Source organism: Odontesthes bonariensis, chromosome 11 (genome assembly GCF_027942865.1).
Source record: "Odontesthes bonariensis isolate fOdoBon6 chromosome 11, fOdoBon6.hap1, whole genome shotgun sequence".
Taxonomy (NCBI): domain Eukaryota; kingdom Metazoa; phylum Chordata; class Actinopteri; order Atheriniformes; family Atherinopsidae; genus Odontesthes; species Odontesthes bonariensis.
This window is the reverse complement of record NC_134516.1, coordinates 9510559-9519030: the sequence shown is the minus strand read 5'-3', so window position 1 is coordinate 9519030 and position 8472 is coordinate 9510559. Positions and strand designations below refer to the sequence as shown.

The 8472-nt window shown below is 39.3% G+C and overlaps 3 non-coding genes across 3 annotated transcripts; all 3 read left to right on the top strand.

Annotated features, from left to right (window-relative positions):
• Nucleotides 1–5538: 5538 nt before the first annotated feature.
• On the top strand, nucleotides 5539–5620 carry trnas-gcu (transfer RNA serine (anticodon GCU)). Its single transcript has one exon. It is a non-coding gene; the product is annotated as a tRNA-Ser (tRNA).
• A 1010-nt stretch (nucleotides 5621–6630) lies between these two features.
• Nucleotides 6631–6712, top strand: trnas-gcu (transfer RNA serine (anticodon GCU)). The gene has a single exon. It is a non-coding gene; the product is annotated as a tRNA-Ser (tRNA).
• Nucleotides 6713–7701: 989 nt separating this feature from the next.
• On the top strand, nucleotides 7702–7783 carry trnas-gcu (transfer RNA serine (anticodon GCU)). Its single transcript has one exon. It is a non-coding gene; the product is annotated as a tRNA-Ser (tRNA).
• Nucleotides 7784–8472: the final 689 nt, after the last annotated feature.

Genomic DNA, 8472 nt, shown 5'->3' with positions numbered 1-8472 from the left:
AATGTTGACCGGCACACAGTAAACTCTTTCAAAAATGGCGGTGTTGTTGTTCTGAGAGGAAGGAGCTAAACCGCAAAAGTGATTCCGGGAATGATGTTGTTAGCCGACCAATCACAACCCTTGCGGTCTCCGCGAGTCACTGTCGCCTCGACGGATAGATAGGAATTTTGGCCGACACACACAAGCAACAGAGAGTGTCTCCGGGAGGTCTCCGGGAGGTCTCCGTCGCTCTCCGTAGACGACCATAAATCAGGCTTAACATAACGTAAGTCCAGCCATTTAGCTGGTGAAATTCGAATCTCTACGTAATTTTGATAGGCAAGTACAAATACAACAGGTAGAAGGAAGGAGTTATATATAACAATTGAACTCTGCTTAACTTAAACTAAATATCATATTTACATAATGAAAACAACAGATATAATGTAACTTATTTAAAGTTAAAAAAAAAAATCAGTGACCGATCCAGCTGTTGATCCATGCTGATCACATGAAGTAGCACTGTTCTGGCATTGCAGTAACAACTTTCAACCATTAATATGTTGTACAGTCTAAAAAACAATTTACATCTTGTGCTAAATGTGTTCACTGTGAATGCAAATGTGTTCCCACTGAAGGACCACCTCCTCAAATGTCCTTGGAGAGAACAAAATAGTGTGTCAATATAGCAGATACACAAAGCAAAGATACAGTTAGGGCTGTAACACCCTCCCTCCAAAAAATCTGGTCCAAATCTAAAATGTTTTGGACTTTAGCAGTGAGTGGATGCACACTGCCTTGACCTATCTCTTTCCGAATGTGGCAGAATCACCATGCGGTTACGGGGAGGGAGATCAACCGACAACGCCACCTGGGGGAGTTTCACCCTCCAGGAAATGAATGTGGAAAGTAAAACACAATAACAGACACACAGGTTCCAAATAAATCCCACAGTGCACAGTAAGTGTATAAAAATTACAATGTATTAAAGAAAAACAAAGAAAAGGGAAAATAACCTAATAATGTACCAAAACCTACAAGAAAACTCAGCTTTTACTTACTAGGCAACACACAAAATAAATGCAAACAGAGCTGGAGCTTACCGGGCGGCAGGGGAAAACCAAACGACAAACTCTAGATTTAGAGTGCGGGAAGCTTGTTTTAATCTTGAAAAACAGTGTGTAAGGTATTAATGTGTTCAGATCACGCATTGGAATAGACTGCAGTGTCATCAAGACATACCTCATAATTCTTCATACCACTAAAGACAATGTGTATGAGTCTTTGAAATGTAGCAGGTGCATTTGAAAGTCCAAAGGGCCTCAATGATCAGGGATAACAAAATTGGAGTTAAGGGGAAATGCCTGCTACCTTTTGATAAGGTTTGGTTACAAACTTGGCTTGACCAACCCTGTCCACACAGTCCTCTAATGGGAAAATGAATATGAGTCATCTTAAAGAAGTTTATGCTTGAAACTTGCTTATATATGGATAGATATGAAGGACAAAGGACTAACTTGGTTTGAGTGAAGGAATTAATTTTATAGCAAAAATCCAAATTTCGCCTTAATTCTTCAAAATAAGGTTATTGCTGTGTTTCTTTCTCATACAAGGTAATTTAAAGATGTTTATGGTTGAAACCTGCTTAGACATGGGGAAATATGAAGGACAAAGGAGTTTTAACTTGGTTTGAGTGAACAAATTCATTTTATAGCAAAAATACCAATTTCGCCTTAACTCCGCAAAGGAAATAGCCTTCCTTTCCGGAGTTAAAGCGAAATTGGTATTTTTGCTATAAAATGAATGCTGTGTTTCTTGACAAGGTTGGCCGTACCCGCCAGTCTCTGGACTGTCTCCGAAGTCCGAACACATCCTAACATTTTCCTAACACATTGTACATGTCCTAACAAGTCCTAACCCAATTCCGAACACATCAAAGAGTTTCAAACGAGGTCCGAACACAATTCCGAACAACTCCTAACAAAGTCACGTGAGGTAGAAGGCGGGGTTGTCTTTTTAGAATATCGGCCATGTTTTTCTTTTTTTTCTTTTGTTTTCTTTTGTTTTTATCAGGGAGATACATAGAAAATCATTTCAGCACTGTTACACTCATACAGATCTATACAAAAACCTGTGTCTGGATAACTGCGCTAACTTACCCTCCAAGCTGTTACTCTCCCTTTCATTTTACAGTGTATAAAATAGTAACAATTGAACAAAGAGAGTCACATTCATTAATTTTTCCATCAAGATTAGTAAACTGGTACTTCAAGCCATGTAGTAGAGATACTTAAAGCAGTTCAGGTCTCCATGATTCATTTTGACCACCGACTCTTAAATTTCTCAGACGGTAATTTCAGAGCGAATGTCAGTCTCTCCATGATGTAGATTTCGTGAATAGTCCCTTGCCAGTCTTCCAGTGTCGGTGTGTTGGGTTGTAGCCATTTCCTCGTTATAGCTTTCTTTGCTCCAATCAATAATATCTTCATTCGATATTTGTCTGCTGTTGATTGCAAATGTAATACTGTGGTACAAAAATACATTGAGCTGACATCAAATTGTATAGTCATTTGAAACATATGTTCCAGACAATCAAGGATGTCATGCCAGAACGATGAGAGTTTTGGAAAATCCCAAATTTTAAGGTTGAGAGGGATATAGTTGGCTTCAAATAATTTTGTAATATCTTGAGTAAGATTAATTCCCAGATACTTCATTGAATTTTTGTTACAACTCAGGCTATATTTAGTTGCCAAATCATCTGGTGGGTTAAAATTAAAGGTAGCTTGAGTTTTATGAATATTTATCTTATATCCTGATAATCTTCCAAACACATCTAATGATGACATTAAAGTTGTTAGAGATGTTAATGGTTGGGATAAAAATATTAACACGTCATCCGCGAACAAGGATATTTTGTGTTCCTGTCCTGCTATATTTATACCCTTGATTTGCTTGTTTTGCCTAATGTATTGACTAAGAGGTTCTATAAAAAGGGCAAAAAGAAGTGGTGAACAGGGACAACCCTGTCTACAGGTACGCTCCAAAGCAAAAGAATTTGAGAGGCTGCCATTTGTTTTAATTCTTGCTGTTGGGTTATTATAAACAGCTTTGAAAGCTTCTATCAGAGTATAGTGAAATCCAAATTTATCTAACACCTTATACAAAAAAAAACATCTCACCGAATCAAACACCTTCTCTGCATCCAATCCCAATAACATAGCTTTTGTTTTGTTTTGCTGGATCTGCCACATAATATGTAGCGTCCTCCTCAAGCTCCCTTTTCATATGCTCCCCCATTTCTCCACTTTCCTTCTACACATGCTCCTCCTTTTTCTCAGGCTCCTCAACCACAAGCTCCTCCAGAGTGCCTTCCAGGTGCCCAGCCAAGGCAACGTGCCTGGAGGCTGAACAAAGCTGCCCAGGAGGATGAGGAGCGAATGGCAAGGGGGGAACAGCCCCGGAAGAGGCTGAAAAAGGAGAAATACCACGACACCTGCAAAGTGTGTGGCCAGGACAAAAACAAACAGACTGGACACACACAGCTAAAGGGGCGGTGCTACAGTCCAGAGTCAGGACAGACTCTGGATGACTGGAGGAAGAGTGTAGGCCTATAGTCAACATTACGTGTGTGTGTGTGTGTGTGTGTGTGTGTGTGTGTGTGTGTGTGTGTGTGTGTGTGTGTGTGTGTGTGTATGAGAGAGAGAGAGGAGGGACGGCCATGTACATACTTTAATGCACTCCTGACCTATATGTATAGTGTCCGTTACAATAACGTTAAACATTTTTGCCAAGAACAGCCTTCATGTTTTTATTTTTATTTTTATTTTTATTTGACAGTGAGTGTCATCCACTGAATGTGATTGTGAAAACCAAAGCCAGAATCATTTACAGTTATTCACAAAATACAACACTCTTTGCTTCTCAATTTGGAATTTGTTTTATTCATTTGTGCTGCACAGATGTAGTCTCTCAAATAATTGAGGTTACCATAAAAAAGGAGGAGAAACATGATGGGGAGTTATTTACATTTACAGTTATAGACGGTTAATACTGTTTTAACTTTGTAGCATATTAATGTAGCATATGGCATTTTGAGTTAATTATTTGAATATTGTATTATATTCATTTCATCATATTAAATGCATTCATGTGTGTAACTGCATAATCACAGGGTTATTACTTTGGTGATTTGTATGGAAAAAGAGTTCCTGTGTTAAAAATGACTACGTTACCCAAAATACATTACGAGACGAGAGAGCAAGCTAAGATGCAAGTGATATTGCCACAGCACTGGTTCGTATCCCGCAAGAGACATGACAGTTAAAGTGATGATAAACCTTGCAATAAGTGCAGATCTGTGTGTAAACAATGTTGGGAAGATAGAAGAGTAGATAAAAAATATATATAGTGTACGTTCTCCTCCTTTGTTCCTCCTTTTATTTCTCTCTTTCCCCCCTTTTTACTCTTCCCCCCCCCGAGCGGTTAAGGCGATGGACTGCTAATCCATTGTGCTTTGCACGCATGGGTTCGAATCCCATTCTTATCGGCTTTGCATGTCAACTTGTGTGCTGGTGTGTTGTTTGTTAATATTTCTGATTCCACTTCTTACAAGCAGGGTTTTCAAACAATGCTTTTGTCGCAATATTTTTATTTGCTTACACTATGTTCATTTGGGCGATTGAATCTATGATGAAGAATTTTGAGTGTGACTTCAGGCTAATGTGAAAGAGCTGTCTTTCTTTCAGTTTGCACCCACCTTTGCCAAATCCAGCTGTTCATCATTTCCTCCACAGAGCACAAGAACAAAGGAAAGACGAGTGGAGAATGCGGGCGTCGATCCCGCTACCTCTCACATGCACAGCGAGCGCTCTACCATTTGAGCTAATTCCCCTTCAATTGTTGCATTCTTAGCGCTTCCAAATTAACAACCATTTCTGACCAAACGATCCATTCCTTGATACATCAAAAAGAATAGATCTCACAACTGAAGCTTGTTGGTTTTTCTCAGAGTGGTTGAATGTATCAAGTAGAGTTTTGCGTTCGATCAGTGAGACATGGAAAATCCGTAGTGTTTCATGGTTTTGCAGATTCTTATTTCTTTCCCTTTTTAAACAAATTTGAATTTGCACATTAGTTGGTTTGTCTTTATAAGATGACCATTAAGGCTTCTCACCAGAAGAGCACCTAAAAGATTTCTGAGGAGTGTGGACATAAATCCCGAAACATTTTACCTGGAAAGCAAGCCCTTTATAATTTGACCTAATTTGCCTTCCACATTTGGGTATATACTGAAGAGATTGTAATAACACCAACCCTAAATTTGACTTGCCCAAGTGCAACTGCTTTTGTTTCGCCCAATTTTAAATCAAACAACCTCAAACATCCCTAAAAGGACCCATATTTAGATAATAATGATTCTATTTTTGTGAAAGGAGGATGAATTCATACCCTCTGCACGCAAGGCCATTGTATCGAATGAGGCTTCAATTTGAGATTGAAATTATACCAGCTGTAGTTTAAGACGGAAATTTTTATGGTCAAACTAAGAAGCGAGAGGATGAGGTGGCCGAGTGGTTAAGGCGATGGACTGCTAATCCATTGTGCTTTGCACGCATGGGTTCGAATCCCATTCTCGTCGGCTTTGCATGTCAACTGGTGTGCTGGTGTGTTGTTTGATAATATTTCTTAATCCACTTCTGACCAGCAGGGTTTTCAAACAATGCTTTTGTCGCAATATTTTTATTTGCTTACACTAGGTTCATTTGGGCGATTGAATCTATCATGAAGAATTTTGAGTGTGACTTGAGGCTAATGTGAAAGAGCTGTCTTTCTTTCAGTTTGCACCCACCTTTGCCAAATCCAGCTGTTCATCATTTCCTCCACAGAGCACAAGAACAAAGGAAAGACGAGTGGAGAATGCGGGCGTCGATCACGCTACCTCTCACATGCTAAGCGAGCGCTCTACCATTTGAGCTAATTCCCCTTTAATTGTTGTATTCTTAGCGCTTCCAAATTAACGACCATTTCTGACCAAACGATCCATTCCTTGATACATCAAAAGTAATAGATCTCACAACTGAAGCTTGTTGGTTTTTCTCAGAGTGGTTGAATGTATCAAGTAGAGTCTTGCGTTCGATCAGTGAGACATGGAAAATCCGTAGTGTTTCATGGTTTTGCAGATTCTTATTTCTTTCCCTTTTTAAACAAATTTGAATTTGCTCATTAGTTGGTTTGTCTTTATAAGATGACTATTAAGTCCTCTCACCAGAAGAGCGCCTAAAAGATTTCTGAGGAGTGTGGACATAAATCCCGCCACATTTTACCTGGAAAGCAAGCCCTTTATAATTTGACCTAATTTGCCTTCCACATTTGGGTATATACTGAAGAGATTGTAATAACACCAACCCTAAATTTGACTTGTCCAAGTGCAATTGCTTTTGTTTCGCCCAATTTTAAATCAAACAACCTCAAACATCCCTACATGAAACCACATTTAGATAATAATGATTCTATTTTTGTGAAAGGAGGATGAATTCATACCCTCTGCACGCAAGGCCATTGTATCGAATGAGGCTTCAATTTGAGATTGAAATTATACCAGCTGTAGTTTAAGACGGAAATTTTTATGGTCAAACTAACAAGCGAGAGGAAGAGGTGGCCGAGTGGTTAAGGCGATGGACTGCTAATCCATTGTGCTTTGCACGCATGGGTTCGAATCCTTTTCTCGTCAGCTGGTGTGTTGTTTGTTAATATTTCTTATTCCACTTCTGACCAGCAGGGTTTTCAAACAATGCTTTTGTCGCAATATTTTTATTTGCTTACACTAGGTTCATTTGGCCGATTGAATCTATCATGAAGAATTTTGAGTGTGACTTCAGGCTAATGTGAAAGAGCTGTCTTTCTTATAGTTTGCACCCACCTTTGCCAAATCCAGCTGTTCATCATTTCCTCCACAGAGCACAAGAACAAAGGAAAGACGAGTGGAGAATGCGGGCGTCGATCCCGCTACCTCTCACATGCAAAGCGAGCGCTCTACCATTTGAGCTAATTCCCCTTTAATTGTTGCATTCTTAGCGCTTCCAAATTAACGACCATTTCTGACCAAACGATCCATTCCTTGATACATCAAAAGTAATTGATCTCACAACTGAAGCTTGTTGGTTTTTCTCAGAGTGGTTGAATGTATCAAGTAGAGTCTTGCGTTCGATCAGTGAGACATGGAAAATCCGTAGTGTTTCATGGTTTTGCAGATTCTTATTTCTTTCCCTTTTTAAACAAATTTGAATTTGCACATTAGTTGGTTTGTCTTTATAAGATGACCATTAAGGCCTCTCACCAGAAGAGCACCTAAAAGATTTCTGAGGAGTGTGGACATAAATCCCGAAACATTTTACCTGGAAAGCAAGCCCTTTATAATTTGACCTAATTTGCCTTCCACATTTGGGTATATACTGAAGAGATTGTAATAACACCAACCCTAAATTTGACTTGTCCAAGTGCAACTGCTTTTGTTTCGCCCAATTTTAAATCAAACAACCTCAAACATCCCTACATGAAACCACATTTAGATAATAATGATTCTATTTTTGTGAAAGGAGGATGAATTCATACCCTCTGCACGCAAGGCCATTGTATCGAATGAGGCTTCAATTTGAGATTGAAATTATACCAGCTGTAGTTTAAGACGGAAATTTTTATGGTCAAACTAGCAAGCGAGAGGACGAGGTGGCCGAGTGGTTAAGGCGATGGACTGCTAATCTATTGTGCTTTGCACGCATGGGTTCGAATCCCATTCTCGTCGGCTTTGCATGTCAACTTGTGTGCTGATGTGTTGTTTGTTAATATTTCTTATTCCACTTCTGACCAGCAGGGTTTTCAAACAATGCTTTTGTCGCAATATTTTTATTTCTTTACACTAGGTTCTTTTGGGCGATTGAATCTATCATGAAGAATTTTGAGTGTGACTTCAGGCTAATGTGAAAGAGCTGTCTTTCTTTCAGTTTGCACCCACCTTTGCTACATCCAGCTGTTCATCATTTCCTCCACAGAGCACAAGAACAAAGGAAACACGAGTGGAGAATGCGGGCGTCGATCCCGCTACCTCTCACATGCAAAGCGAGCGCTCTACCATTTGAGCTAATTCCCCTTTAATTGTTGCATTCTTAGCGCTTCCAAATTAACGACCATTTCTGACCAAACGATCCATTCCTTGATACATCAAAAGTAATTGATCTCACAACTGAAGCTTGTTGGTTTTTCTCAGAGTGGTTGAATGTATCAAGTAGAGTCTTGCGTTCGATTAGTGAGACATGGAAAATCCGTAGTGTTTCATGGTTTTGCAGATTCTTATTTCTTTCCCTTTTTAAACAAATTTGAATTTGCACATTAGTTGGTTTGTCTTTATAAGATGACCATTAAGGCCTCTCACCAGAACAGCACCTAAAAGATTTCTGAGGAGTGTGGACATAAATCCCGAAACATTTTACCTGG